The sequence below is a fragment of the Pristis pectinata genome, chromosome 5 (assembly GCF_009764475.1).
Source record: "Pristis pectinata isolate sPriPec2 chromosome 5, sPriPec2.1.pri, whole genome shotgun sequence".
Classification (NCBI taxonomy): Eukaryota; Metazoa; Chordata; class Chondrichthyes; order Rhinopristiformes; family Pristidae; genus Pristis; species Pristis pectinata.
The window spans coordinates 64,887,718-64,903,116 of NC_067409.1; the positions used below are offsets into that span (position 1 = coordinate 64,887,718).

Below are 15,399 nucleotides of genomic sequence, written 5' to 3' on the forward strand. Positions count from 1 at the left end.
ATAGTGAAAATAGATGTTTTGCTTAGAAATAACTTAAATAATTTGATCACATCTGCATTTTAACTCAAACATCCCTGAATGTAATTGCTAGATTTTATTAATCCCTCCATTTAGTTTTCTAAAAGGATAATATTAACCAAATCATTTTGAACCTAGGCACTATCCTTTACCTGGCTCTTAGTTACAGGAAAAAAGGTTATAGATAACAACAACTGAACAAAAGTATTCATCTAAAAATTTCAATGAAACATGACTACAATTTGAAAGCTAATCTGTCATTGCAATCACAGAATTTTACAACCAGAAAGTCAATTCAGCCACTACAACAGCATCAGTTTTTTGATGATCTTCCTAGCCCTTTTCCTTGCCATATCCTGCAAAAACATACCTGTAAAATTATTCTTTCATTCCATATCAAAAATCAAAATAAAGGCACTCTCAATATTGTTATAAGTAAACTGTTAATCCAAGTCTCCTGTCCTGATGACAATAAATGCTACAACCTTTAAAAAAAACAAGAACCCAACAACAGATTAAAATGAAAACAAGAAATGCCAACAATTTCCAGTGGGTCAGGTCCTATCAGTGGAAAGAAAGCATAGTTAACATTTCAGGTCAATGACCTTTCAGGAGAACCATGAAAGGTTAAAGTTGTAGTGAAAGAGGATGGGGGGGGGTGGTGGGAGAGAGATGGTCTGGTGAGCATGGGCAGAAAGAACTGGAGAGGGTTGAGGGGTCTGTAATAGGGTGGAGATCAGGAGATTGAATGTCACGTGGTTGTGGTGTTAGCAAAAGATAAAGGATACTATTCAAACTTTGCTACCACCAGACAACTTCATCAGTCCTCCAGTTTTGGGATTTGAACAGGCCATTCTCTCCACAGTACTCTCATCCACTATCATCTCCAACTATCTGCACTCCACCTTCCCATTCAACTGAAGATGCAACCGTCCTTTTACCTCAACCAATAGACACTTTACAGGTTCATTGATATTTCTTCCAATTTGATGTACTGTGTTCTGTGGTGATACAGAAACCAGATTGGGCCACTGTTTTGCAGAATGCCTCCATTCATTCTGCAAGGGAAGCCTGAGCTCCCAGTTGCAAGTTACTTTAGTTCTCCATTCCATTCTGATCAACATCTTTGATCTGTCACATTATTTCAAATAAGTTCCACACAAGCACCAGGAAAAGTTTTTAAAAATCTTGGCACTAAACATTTTTCATAATCCAAATGAATTGAACAATTTCAGATAAACAGTCATGCTAGAAGTCAAAGGACTGGAATATTTCTTTGCTCTTTCTTCTGGCATTTCAGATTTCATCCTTATCCTTGCATCAGCTTCAATCAATTTCAGTCATACTTGTAGCACCACTACTTGTGTCATTCTCTTGGCTTCTGCACTATTGTGGACCTTTTGTTTTCTCCAATACACCCACCTCTCTCTACAACTCGAAACTTGTTGATTTCTAACTTTTTCCTCAATCAGATGAAAAGTCATAGAAATAATATTACAAGTTGATCTCTCTTTCCATGGATGCTGCCTGGTCTAGAGTATTCCCAAAACTGCTCTTAATGCAGATTTCCAATATCCACAGTAATATTGGAATAGTATTTATGTTCATGCAATAATAGGTATTAGACTGTAATTACATAAAACACTACACTTTTTTGGGAGTGGTTCTAATCTTCCTTTTCAACTTAAATCAATCTAACTGCTGAAGAAATAACATATACAATCTGTACTTTTACGAACAAAAAAAAATCAGATCCGTCTCAAAGAGAATGAATACACTCATTAAAACAAAACTGGACCAGTCATTTGATGTATCCAATGAAAGATGACCAAGGGTCAAAACTGCAATTTAAAAATTTATTGTCAACAAGCCACATTTTCTTGCTCCACTGAAACTTGATAATCACTTCTTATAGACTAGACTGTATTTAAAATTGATACAAATTTTACAAAACTGGTACAACTTCTCATGCACATTCTCCCACCAAGCTTAGTTTAAAAAGTGAATATTTTTGGATATGCCAAAGCATAGGCTATTTTTTGAACCAACATTAGCTCTTGCCTTCATTTTACACTGCAAAGAGTTGATATCTTGTTCAAGAATATCACACAAAACTGATTGATTCTACTTCTTTCCACTATGATTTACATGCACTGGACTTGGCAAGACCAAGTTTTGAAATCAAATACTAAACTGCAAACTCACCTAGTTAAATACCTAAAATTATAAAGAAACTGAAAATTAGAATTTTGGAAATTTATACTGATAAGGCACTTAGTCTCAGAAAATAAAAATCAATTTCACAGCTTACGCTGTGTACCTATTCAACTGCACATGCCAAGTTTCATCTCAAATGTTTTATCAAATTATACATGTTGGAACTTGTTAAGTTTCAAGCAATACAAACTCAGCCAAATGTTAGTATATATCTGGATAGAATGATTCAAATGCTAGAACTGTGTACCACCCTATAGAATTAGTTAGATGCTAATGCAAATCTCCCCCTTGGCTCCCGTGAGCTGTTGGGTACTGCAGTGGTTTAAAAAGCAAACTGTATGCATTTTTTAATACAGTTCAAACATTCTGATCCTCATACAGCATGAATTGCCTATGGATTTGAGCTAACAGTTCTATTTTTTAAAAAAAGATGCAACTTTTATCTTTTATTAAAACTAAGCTACCAGTTTTTCCTTCCTCCATCCATATACGTTACTGACTTCAAGTAATACCTACCATCAATGTTTTAAGGGAGACAGATTGTAACAGACATCACTAGCAAGTATCTAACTTCAGCTCATTCCTATCTTCTGCACTTCAATGTGTAATCTCTATGGATACACTAACAAAAGGCAAGTACATCTCAGACCATTTACTGAACAAGAGTAAGTAGAGACCATGAAGGAATTTAAACAGAGGCACTGATTAAAGCAAATGCTAATGTTAAGGGATAAAAACAGCAGTAGTCACATCCACCAACTACGTCAAAACCACAGCTAAATTATAAATCACATTAGATGTAATTTCACCATGTGCAGATTAAATGCCTAGTTTGAGATCCATATACTCTAATTCTTGCCTCTAGCACAGTCCCCACAATACTTGCTCCAATGACCTAGATTTTGGAAATTTCTTCCAAACCCTCATTACTCTGCTCCATTCCTGTGCAAAGGCTAACCTGTGATCAAGGTTTGGGACACTTGCACCAATACCTCACATAGATCAGTGCTAAATTTTGACTGTACTCCTTGAAGCACCCAAGGTTATGTCAAAAAGGTGCTATTTAATAAAGCTCTGCATTTTCTATAATGCATTTCAAACTCAAGTTGCCTCAAAGTATCTTTAAATATTTTTGGAATTGTTGCAGTTGTAATGCAGAAAAAAGATACATGTTGCCACTGTTCCTATATGTCCATACATTTTCCTCAGGAAACAAGATGAATGGCACAAAGATATGCATTTTAATAAAAGTTTTAAAGGATTTGCTTTTGTAAAATGTGAAAGGAAGGAGAGGCAAATAATTAGTCATGTTGTTTGAAGGAAGGTTATACAGAGGTCAAGAAACTAGAAATTTTGTGCAAATGCTATTGTCTCTGAACTACTTGATGACTTCTCAGGCAGGTCAATGAGGGGTTAGCATGCATAATTGTCCTCACTGACAATCAACACAGGTACACCTCAAGCAGGCATGCTTAGCCCACAGCTCTACTCTGTACACTCACGACTGTGTGGCAAAGCACAGCTCAACGCCATCTATAAACTTGCAGATGACACCATTGTTGTTGGTAAAATCTTAGATAGCGATGAGGTGTACAGGAGTGAGATAGAGCACCTGGTTGAGTGGTGTTACAACAACCTCGCACTCAACGTCAGCAAGACCAAGGAATTGATTGTGGACTTCAGGAAGGGAAAGTCAGGAGAACACATGCCAATCCTCATTGAGGGGTCAGCGGTGGAAAGGGTGAGCAGCTCTAAGTTCCTGGGCACCAACATCAGAGTATCTATCCTAGGCCCAAGACATTGATGCAATCACAAAGGCAGCATGCCTGTGGCTCTACTTCGTTAGGAGTTTAAGGAGATTTGATACGTCAAAGAGTCTTGCAAATTTCTATAGACGTAAAGTGGACAGCATTCTGCTGGTTGCATCACTGCCTGGTATGGAGGCTCCAATGCACAGGATCACAAGAGGCTGCAGATTCAGCCAGCTCCATCACAGGCATAATCCTCCCCATCATCAAGGACATCTTCAAGGGGCAGTGCCTCAAGGCAGCATTCAGCAAGGATCCTCACCATCCGGGACATGCCCTCTTCCCCTTACTACCAACGGGGAGGAAGTACAGGAGCCCAAAGACCCACACGCACGGTAGTGTAGGGGCAGGCACAGTAGTGCAGCAGTTAGCGTAATGCTTTACAGTGTCAGCGACCTGGGTTCAATTCTGGCCGCTGTCTGTAAGGGGTTTGTATGTTCTCCCTGGGTTTCCTCCAGGTGCTCCCGTTTCCTCCCACATTCCAAAGATGTATGGGTTAGGAAGTTGTGGGCATGCTATGTTGGCGCCAGAAGCGTGGTGATACTTGCAGGCTGCCCCCAGAACACTCCACGCAAAAGATGCATTTCACTGTGTTTTGACGTACATGTGACTAATAAAGATATCTTATCAATGATTTAGGAACAGCTTCTTCCTCTCTACCATCAGATTTCTCAACAGTCCATGAACACTACTTTGTTATTTCTTTTGCACTAATTTATTTTGTAACTTATAGTACTTTGTCTTTGCTCTACACTGCTGCAAAACAGGTTTCACAACATACATGTCAGTGATAATAAACCTGATTCTGATTATTTTAAGTTGCAACAAATCTACATACCATTTTTACTTCTCAGTTAGCAAGAGCCCATAAACAGGTAATTCAAAGCCATCGTATTAACAATGAGTGAAACTACTAACATTCGCCATCTTTACACGATGACAGCACCCAGCAACTTGAGAATTCCAACTTGAACAGTTCTATCAAAGTCTGAAATTTGCTGTCAGCAATTCAATGATCCTCCACAGACTGCACATATGGCAACCTTAAATGTCAGGGGTAAGCTGTTGACTTGACTTTAAGATATCTATGAACCAAACTTGCTACAAAATACTCCCAAAATGTTACACTTTGTTGAATAAGGTAGGAGGTTCTCATTTGTGAGATGACAAGATTGATATTCAGCAAATTGTTTGGAGCAGTGTGTAAAAACAAAATGGGCTCATGGATTGCAAGTCCCCCTTTAGTGGATTTTATAAATTACATCTTGCCAAGACAAAATAATGACCTTTCAATTACTTAGTCATAAGTTCATGTCTTAATTTTTAACTCAGCACAAATGTTTTAGATAAAAATTATGGGGCTGAACTCTGCTCATTCAGCACACAGCCTGCTATCTTCCTTGCTCTACTTGGGATAGATGGAGGGTCAAAAAAGCTGATCCCCTGTTAGCAGATGTCCAAGAAAGCATCAAGAGGGCTAAACCAGTCCACTGCACACATCCTCCACATGAGAAAACCCAAACAATCTTTGAAAGGAAGAAAAGGCAGAGACCCATCACTCATTTAAGCTTTACAAGTTACTATTAACATTAAATTTTAATGATTGCAAAATTCTTGGCACAATCAACTTGTGTATGTCCACCTAAATGCAAGATTTACTTGCCTTGGGACAACTGAACCTTCAGTAGTTCCAAAGATTGGTTGTGCTTTTGGCTGGTTTGCTTGCTGAGCCAACTTGATGATATCACAGCTGTGGACAGAACCTATTTAACATCAGGAAAGGGGGGAAGCTCACTTTACAAGAAGAATTCACTAGATTTTTTTTTGAGAACATTGTTGAACATCGGGGCATGGACTGGTAGCATGCATTCTCAGTCCCCTACTCTACTCCCTATACACTCAAGTGTGTGGCCAGATTCTGCTAACTCCATCTACAAGTTTGCAGATGACACCACAGTAGTGGGCCGAATCTCAAATAATGATGTCAAGTACAGGAAGGAAATAGAGCCTAGTGACAATGTCATGACAACAACCTTTCCCTCAATGTCAGCAAAAAAAAAGAGCTGGTCATTGACTTTAGGAAGTGGCGGGACAGTGCACATGCTCTTGTTTACATCAACAGTGCTGAGATCAAGAGGGTTGAAAGCTTCAAGTTCCTATCACCAATAACCAGTCCTGGTCCACCACGTAGATGCCACCAAGAAAGCGCACCTGCACCTCAACTTCCTCAGGAGGCTAAAGAATTTTGGCATGTCCCCTTTGACACTTAATTTTTATCCATGCACCATAGAAAGCATCCTGTCTGGATGCATCACGATTTGGTATGGTAATTGCTCTGCCCGTGACCGCAAGAAACTGCAGAGAGTTGTGGATACAGCTCAGCACATCACAGAAACCAGCCTCCCCTCCATGGACTCTGTCTACACTTCTCACTGCTTTGGTAAAGCAGCCAACATAATCAAAGACCCCACCAACCCTGGATATTCTTTTCTCTTCCACCACCCCCCCCCCCCCAAAAAAAATCAGGCAGAATATACAAAAGCTTGAAAGCACATAGCACAAGGCTCAAAGACAGCTTCTATCCTGCTGTTAGGACTATTAAATGGTCTGTTAGTAATGATGAGATAGACCCTCGATCTCAATCTCCCTTGTTGTTGCCCTTGCAACCTTATTGTCTGCCTGTACTTTCTCTCTAACTGTAACACTTGTTATTGTTTTCCCTTGTACTGCCTCAATGCACTGTTGTAATGAAATCCATAATGCAAAATCTGGCATGCAAAACACTTTCACTGTACCTCAATACATGATAATAAACTGTCAATTATGACTCCATATTATCTCCATTGCACACAGCTCATCTCCAATTCCACTACATTACCAATGTCCATTATCCCCTCAGCCCATCTTGCACCGTAAAATAACTCTGCTTGATCCCTCTGGACAATACTATTCCAATACTTTGACTAGCCACATTTAAGATTACTAGTTGCATGTTCATTGAAATACAGTGAAATGCATCTTTTGCACAGTGTTCTGGGGGCAGTCCGCAAGTGTTGCCACGTTTCCAGCGCCAACATAGCATGCCCACAACTTCCTAACCTGTACGTCTTTGGAATGTGGGAGGAAACCAGAGTACCCGGAGGAAATCCACGCAGATGCGGGGAGGACGTTCAAACTCCTTACAGACAGCAGCTGAAATTGAACCCAGATCGCTGGCGCTGTAATAGCATTGCGCTAACCGTGCCTGCTACCTTTCAATTGAGCTTATCCAAAACTGTGCTTGTTATATTCACTGACCTTCAGGATATCAAAATTCCTTATGGTATCATCCCACTATTTCTGAATGTTTTTCCAATCCTACCAGTCCCAAAAACTGGGCAGTTTTCCAACTCCAGTCTCACACTCTTTTCATCCATCTATTAACACCTTCAAATGCACTGTAATCCCTTTAAACCACCACTTTTAAAATTTACCTCCCCCAACTTTATGATACCTTATCCTGATAGCTCCTGCTTTGGCTTAGAGTTAGTTTATATCTGTTTAGCTGACCATGTTTTTTTTCTAGTTTAAAAGGTACTACCCAATGTCAACAAACAAAATTTAATCCGAAATCAGTGTGCATTAATTAGAATCTACCTAAATGCTTTATTGGAAGTGTCAAACAAGAAACAAAAAGAGAATGACATAATATGAAATGTACAAAGTGGTATTCTTACACAGCTGAAATATAGCAGAGCTTTGGCCTCCAAATTTAAATGACATACTTGTATTAGAGACTGTGCAAAGGAGATTCACTGGATTGATTCTTAGGATGAGGGGTTGATGAAGAAAGTTTACATCTTATTACTGTTGTACAAAAGAATGAGAACTGATCTTATTTAAAGATGGGATTCTGAGGGGAATTGACAGTTTGGAAGCTGAGAGGATGTTTGTACTAATGATTCTCTCAAGCTCGAGACAATAGTTCCAAAGTAAGAATTTTCTCTACTCAGAGCTATAACTCTTTAGAATTCTTTACTCGTGAGAGCTGTGGAGGAAGAGTCACTGAATGAAGGTGTAGAATTAACAGATATTTAAACTATAAAGTTAAAGGTTACAGAGACAGCAGAAAAGTTGAACAGCAGTGCAGGCACAAAGTGACTGGCCTACCCTTCTGTTTCTTATGTAAACTTATTACATAGTACCTGTACATTTGATTATTTGTAATTGTAAGTTAAGGCTTCACACCTACAAACTCATCATGAAAGCATCCTGTCTGACAGATTTTTGTTATTTCATAACACTAAGATCATAATGAATCATTAAATCAATACCTAGAAAGGTAGATTTTCATTCAACTGTTTGTAATAACCTTGGCACATCTGCAAATATAGTAAAAAGGCAAAAGAAAATAGAAAGAGACATCTTCTGAAGAAGCTTGTAAAAGACATCAAATCAATGAGGGGGAAAAGTTAGCATTCATCTGAAACAACCCAAGACTTTAGGGACCAGTAACTCAGTGCTGAATCTGCTTTCCTTTTCAATAAACTCAAGGCTGATCCAATGTAGCCTCTGCTCCAAATTCCCATTCATCCCCAGTAACCTTTTACCCCTTGCTCATTAAGAAACTACTCTTTAAAAAAAATATTTGAAGGCTGCTTGACGAGGAGGAGCATACCAAAGACATGACCCTCAAACAAAAAAAAATTCACCTCACCTGTCTTAAATGGACAGCTCTAGTGCTTTCTAGACCTCCAGGATCTTGTGTTTGTCCAATTTTTCTTCATCACATGTCCATTCCATATATCTAGCAAACCTTCTCTGAACTGTTTCCAACACATCCTTACTTAAATGAAGAACTAATACAATACTGGAAAAGCAAAAAATGCAGATGCTAGAAATCTGAAAAAAAACAAAGCGCTGTAAATTCACCAACAGGTCAAGTGTTACGGACTCAGTGAAAGTCCCTTTAAGATAGAGAGTGTGTGTGTTTGTGTGTGTGGGGCGTGCTTACGTCAATAGAAGATAAAGGACGTAATGACGTGGTAGAAGAAGGCAGAAGAAGGAGAGAGAGAGAGAGAGAGAGAGAGAGAAGGGAGAGAGACACCAGCCTGCTTGTTTTCTCTATCGATGGATGAGAAACAATAACTGTGTTTGCCATAGAAATCCATGTATGGAAGTTGGAAGTAATCCGGTGGAGTTCACTTTGTTGCTGACCTGTAGAAGGAAACAGGTATTTATGTGTGGACGACCACGGTTCGGATGCTTTTCGGGGTGAGGAAGTCACTACCGAGTAAACACTGAAGTGTGTTTGGGTTCCATCGTGGAACATTTGGATTTCGTATGTACTCTCTCTATGTTTCTCTACGTCTACGTCTTATCTTCAGACAACGGTGGTTGTTGAAGAAGCCCTTGCTCATGTTTCACCTTATGGCTTGCGGAACTGAACTTTAAGAACCATTCTGGAACTGGGAGTTTTGGACTTTGCCACACACACACACAAAGAGTTTAGTTTTGGGGTTAACGTTCGAGGTTTAACATTTTTGAATTTTAACATACTAACATTTTTACTTTTATTTTACGTATTATCATAAGTAGTGATTAATAAAATAGTTTTTAACACTGAATCATGCTCAGTGTGTTTCTTTTGTTGCTGGTTCGTGACACAAGCAAAATCTATGGGAAGACAGAAAAAGAGTTAACTGATGAAGGGTGATTAACCTAAAATGGTAACTGTTTCTCTGTCAAAGATGTCACCTAACCTGTTAAGTGTTTCCAGCATTTAGTTCTATTACAGTACATAGCACTCCAGATGTCACAAAGCAAGTGACACTGTTGTATTCAATTTTGATAACATAAAGCTAACAGCATTATTGTTAGCTATAACCAGCATACTAGCCTTTTGTGAATCATGTACTAGAACACTCAGATCCCTCTAATCTTAGAACTTTTCAATCTCTCAAAAGATATAATGTGCTTGTTTTTCTGCCAAATGGACAATTTCATGTTTACTTTATAATCCATTTGCTAAATCATTGCCCACTCACTTAACCCCTTTCCCTTTAAGCTTCCATATGTTCTCCTCAAAACTTAATTTCCTACTTATATTTGTGTTATCAGCCCTTTCAGCAACCATACCTTTATTTGCTTCAGCTAGTTTCCCAACATACTGATCTAGAAATCAAGAGTCTAATCCCTGTGGCACACCATTTGTTGCATCTTGCCAAGACTTATTCATGGCTACTCTTTCTTGCCTCCTGACTTCTGGAAATCAGAGTACATCTTCCAAGCTGGACAAATTAAAAGATACAAATAATTGTATATAATTGCTACTACAAAAATGTGGCTACAGGACGATCACTCTTGGAAACTAGATATTCTAGAGTATTCAACATTTGGAAGATAACCTAAAAGGAAAAGGTGGGACAGCACTGTTAGGAAGGGATAGCATCAGACCAGCAAGTAGAAAGGATCTTGGCTCAGCAAACATGTAGAATTGGAATGTTTGGATGGAGTTGAGCAGCAGCAGGGGGCAGAAAACATGCATGTAATTTATTTATAGGCCTCCAAATAGTAATAGTTGTAGGCATGGTATATAAAAAAGGGAATTACAGGTACATGTGATGGGCAATTCAGTAATCAAAGATAACTAAGGTAGTATGAAAGGCATTCAATGGGTATGACAGTGGCTAGAATTTAAATTAGTACATGATATGCACAAAAATAGCAAGAGGAGGATTAGATGGTTTTAAATTTAAAATTCTAAAAGTTACCAGAAATAGTAGCATGCTTTAAGACTGAAAATGCTTTAGAATTAAAAAGATGACCAATCATTGATAAAGCAAAGGAAAATAGACAGTAAACTACTGAGAAAAACAGATTGCAGTAGCTCCTTTGGCTAAGCAAAAAAGGTTAATGAAGGCAATTGGGATCTTTAAAAATGCAAGAATTTATGATAATGAGGTAGAGAAATGAAACAAATACTTAGTTTTTTGTCATCTTTCATGTAGACAATCAGAAAAACTTGAAAACTGAGGATCCAGTGCAAACAAGGAAAAGAAAGTGGTATAGAAGCTAATGAGCCAGTAAACTGATGGATTCCAAGATTTACATTCAGAACTTAAGGTGGCAATTTATGAAAATAATGGATTCTCTGGTTATCATCTCCCAAAATTCCAGATTCTGGAATGGTCTCCTACAGAGATGTGGGGTTGCATTTGCTACACTCCATTTATGAAAACAGGGCACTGGTAGCTGGTAAAACCCTGGAATTTATAAGGATGCAATATTCAGATATTTAGAAAATAATGTGACTGGGCCAAATCTACATAAATTTGTTAAGGGAAACATGTTGATTCATCTGCATTTCTGAGATTTTTTTTCTGGTAGAGTAGATGAGGGGGGAAAACTACTGGATGTAGATATCTGGATTTTCAAGAACCTTTGGCAAGATCCTACACAGGTCGGTGAGCACATGGATTTGGGAGCTGGTTAACATACTAGCACTAATAAACAGTAGGAATGAACAGGCTCAAACTAATGAAGTGCTAGATGGACCCATCCTTAAGGACTCCAACAATACATAACTCCTAGCAATGACTTAGTCAAGAGAACCAAATGTAACATTTCCAAACTTGCTGCTTATTATACTGGAAGATTTGAGCACCACAGCAAGGTGCCTTACTTTAATTAGAGGACTTAATTGAGACCACACCTGGAGATTGCAGCTGTCCTTATGCAGAAAGTATACTTTGCTAAAGAGAGAATGCAGCAAAAAAAATACTGATTTCTAGGGTAGGTCTGTTATACAGGGAGAGATTAAGTAGAATAAACTCCTTTCAAGAGAAGGAAGGAATGATCATGCTGAAACTGGAATCACAGTCTCAAAATAAGGGATGGACCATTTAGAGCCACAATGAAGGAGACATTTCTCCAAACAGTGACGAATCCAGAGATTCGTGGATATTGGACAAATAAAGGGATTGCGTGAATAGAGCAGCATGATTATGGTGTAGAAGTTGATTGGAGAAAACAGCCTCGAAGGGCTGAATGTTCCTGTGTTCTTTATGGGGGGAGCGGGGCGGAACAGGGGGGCCAACGTGACATCGATGTTGACATGTCAACTTGTTTCATAGTGACTCATTCACAGGACGAGTCAAATATCGCTGGAGTTGCAGAACGGCAGACCCCCGCGCCCCCTGCCCATGAAGAAATTTGGCAGCCCAGGGTGCGAACAGCCGGCGGAGATAGCGATGTCCGCAGCGGCCAAATGCCGCCCGGATGGCCGAGATTGCGGGGGGGGGGGAAAGAGGCCAAGTGGGGTGGGGTGGGTGGCGGGCGGCAGCAGGCTGTGCGCCCACACTGCAGGTGTCCTCTGGCGGGCTGGGGGGTGGGCGGGAAGTGATGGGTGTGGCGCGCAGCTGCAGACAATGCGGGCCAGCAGGCGAGCTCGCACAAACCCCCCACCCACCCACCGCCACCGTTGCGGTGCGCCGGCGGCCCTCACCTCTCCCACCCTACTCCGGGAGGCGGCGGCGACGGCGGCGGAGGCAGCAGCCGCCGGCTCACCTGTAGCAGCTGTCAGGGAGTCGGCCGGTGGAGTACGCCGCAACCACCGCCCGGGGCCCACCCCTCGGGTTCAACAGGAGGGCTCGCTATCAACCCACCATGTCCACCTCTCCAGACGCGGAGTGCGCCCTGCGCGCCGCTCCCTCCCCCTTCCCTTACCTCCTGGTTCATCCTTCCCACACCCACGGCGAGCTATCAGCCACCCGCGCAGACGCAGCAACACATCCTCGCGTCTTGTTGACTAGCTCCGGCGGCTGTCGTTGGACCGGGCTGGTGCGGCGACCGAGTCACTGGCGAGCCGGCCTCGCTCTGCTTTTTTTAATGACCGTTACTCTTTCCGGAACAACCGCACCGCCGCCATCTTAACGCAGTTTACGTTTCACCGGGGGGGGGGGGGGGGGGAGTGCAACGTGCCGTCACGGCCGCTGCGTCCTCGTTGGCTGGGCTCGACGTCATCTGAGCCACGCCCACCTGCTGGGCAGGGAGCGTGTGAGCGCCGCCCTCACCAGCTTCTCCCAGGGTGGCGGTGGAATCGAGCTTGGCGATGTCATGGCGCAGGGTGAGGTCTGGAGCATCTGTGCTGCACTCCCCAACTCGGTTCAAGATCCAACATTTGAGTAGCAGGAACCAGTGTCGTCTTCAAGAATGCTTGACACGGTTGTCACCCTATTTAGTTTGTTGGTATAGGAGGGGGCAAGGGCAATAAGTTTTTTTCTTGATTGGTTAATGCCGCCTACCATCTACCCAATCAGGCCTCAGGCTGGACAAACAAACCAACCAATTATCACATGTCACTTTCTCTCCTTAGCTGCCCTGGAATTTAAATTTTTTTTAATGAGCTGTTGATTTTTTCCAATGTAGTTGTGGACGTGATTGGTAAGAAAAACAAAGAACAAATACTTCGCTGAACTGCACATGTTATTTTGTTCCTGAAAGAAAATTTATGTGGAATTGGTAATTGATATTTACAATGAAGATTGCAATCTTTCAGGAATTAGTATTCTTTGACTGTGTTTACGTGGAGGGATGAGAGAAACTGAGGTTATTCTTACGGCCAAAAAAGTTGACCAGAGAGTTAACATAGTCCTAAAAATCATATTTGATCTCTGAGAGAGCAAACGAGGAGAAATCCAAAGACCCCTCCCAAAATAAGTTTTGTTTCCTCTCAGATAAGGCTGAGACATGCAGATCAAATAAATGGTTAGCCTTCATTCCCCAGTACACAAGAAAGAGAGATGGAAACAGATTCATTGACAACTATGCTGTTTCATGTATTGGGGCCATATTATGAATGTTCCAACTGGCACAAATTTGTAATTGGTAAATTGGTTTATTATTGTCACATGTACTGAGGTACAGTGAAAAACTTGTCTTGCATCAGTCCATTCAGATCAATTCATTACAACAGTGCATTGAGGTAATACAGGGTAAAACAGTGAGAGTGCAGAATAAAATGATAAAGCACAGAAGAAGTGCAGTGCAGGAAGACAGTAAAGTGCAAGTTCACAATAAGGTAGATCGTGAGGTCAAGAGTCCATCTTATCGTACCATTCAATAGTCTTAGAGCAGTGGGATAGAAGCTGTCCTTGAGCCTGGTGGTACATGCTTTTAGGCTTTTGTATCTTCTGCCCAATGGGTGGGGGGAGAAGAGAGAATGTCTGGAGTGGGTGGGGTCTTTGATTATACTGGTAGCGAGAAGTGTACCAAGACAGCGAGAAGTGTAGACAGAGTACACGGAGGGGAGGCTGGTTTCCGTGATGTGCTGAGCTGTGTCCACACCCCTCTGCAGTTTCTTGTGGTTACAGGCAGAGCAGTTGATATACCAAGCCATGATGCATCTGGATAGGATGCTTTCTATTGTCCATCAGTAAAAATTGATGAGTGTCAAAGGGACATGCCAAATTTCTCTAGCCTCCTGAGGAAGTAGAGGCGCTGGTGAGCTTTCTTGGCTGCAACTTCTACGTGGTTGGACCAGGACAGGCTATTGGTGATGTTCACTCCTAGGAACTTGAAGCTTTCAACCCTTTTGACCTCAGCACTGTTAATATAGACAGGAGCATGTGCACCACCCCCCTTCCTGAAGTCAATAACTAGCTCTTTTGTTTTGCTGACATTGAGGGAAAGATTGTTGTCATGACACCATGTCACTAAGCTCTCTATCTCCTTCCTGTGCTCCAACTCATCGTTATTTGAGATGTGGCCCACCACAGTGGTATCATCTGCAATCTTGTAGATGGAGTTAGAGCAGAATCTGGCCATGCACTCATGAGTGTATAGGGAATAGAGTAAGGAGCTGAGGATGCAGCCTTGGGGGCGCCAGTATTGAGGATAATCATGGCAGAGGTGTTGCTGCCTATCCTCATTGATTGCAATCTGTTGGTCAGGAAGTCAAGGATCCAGTTGCAATGGGAGGTGTTGAGTCCCAGGTTTTGGAGTTTGGAGATGACTTTGCTTGGAATTATAGTATTGAAGGCAGAGCTGTAGTCAATAAGTAATAATCTAACATAGGTGTCTTTACTGTCCAGTTGCTCCAGAGATGAGTGTAGAGCCAGAGAGGTGGCAACTGCCGTAGACCTGTTTCGGCGGTAGGCAAATTGCAGTGGGTCGAGGTTGTCTGGGAGACTGGAGTTAATGTGTGCCATGACCCTCTCGAAGAATTTCATGATGGTGGATGTCAGAGCCACTCATCAAATAGATGGTTGCATATTTTATTTTAGAAACATCTGAGGCCCACCTCTAATTGGCTTGTTTTGGGTGATTTCCATAGTCATTTCATTTAAGCATGAACTATATTTTTCTTGGTTTGAAG

General features: G+C 41.2%; 1 protein-coding gene across 3 annotated transcripts in view; it reads right to left on the bottom strand.

The window, feature by feature from the left end:
• snx13 (sorting nexin 13) overlaps positions 1-13,009 on the bottom strand; it is a 123,519-nt gene extending 110,510 nt beyond the window's left edge. Inside the window, exons 1-2 of one of the 3 annotated variants that reach the window (XM_052016407.1) lie at positions 12,750-12,980; positions 8,740-8,892 (exon numbers count right to left, since the gene is read on the bottom strand). The gene's annotated coding sequence lies outside the window, so the exon portion shown is untranslated. Of the gene's footprint in view, positions 1-8,739; positions 8,893-12,749 lie in introns of all 3 variants that reach the window. The other 2 variants (XM_052016409.1, XM_052016408.1) reach the window with 2 other exon arrangements.
• Between the last annotated feature and the right edge of the window lie 2,390 nt (positions 13,010-15,399).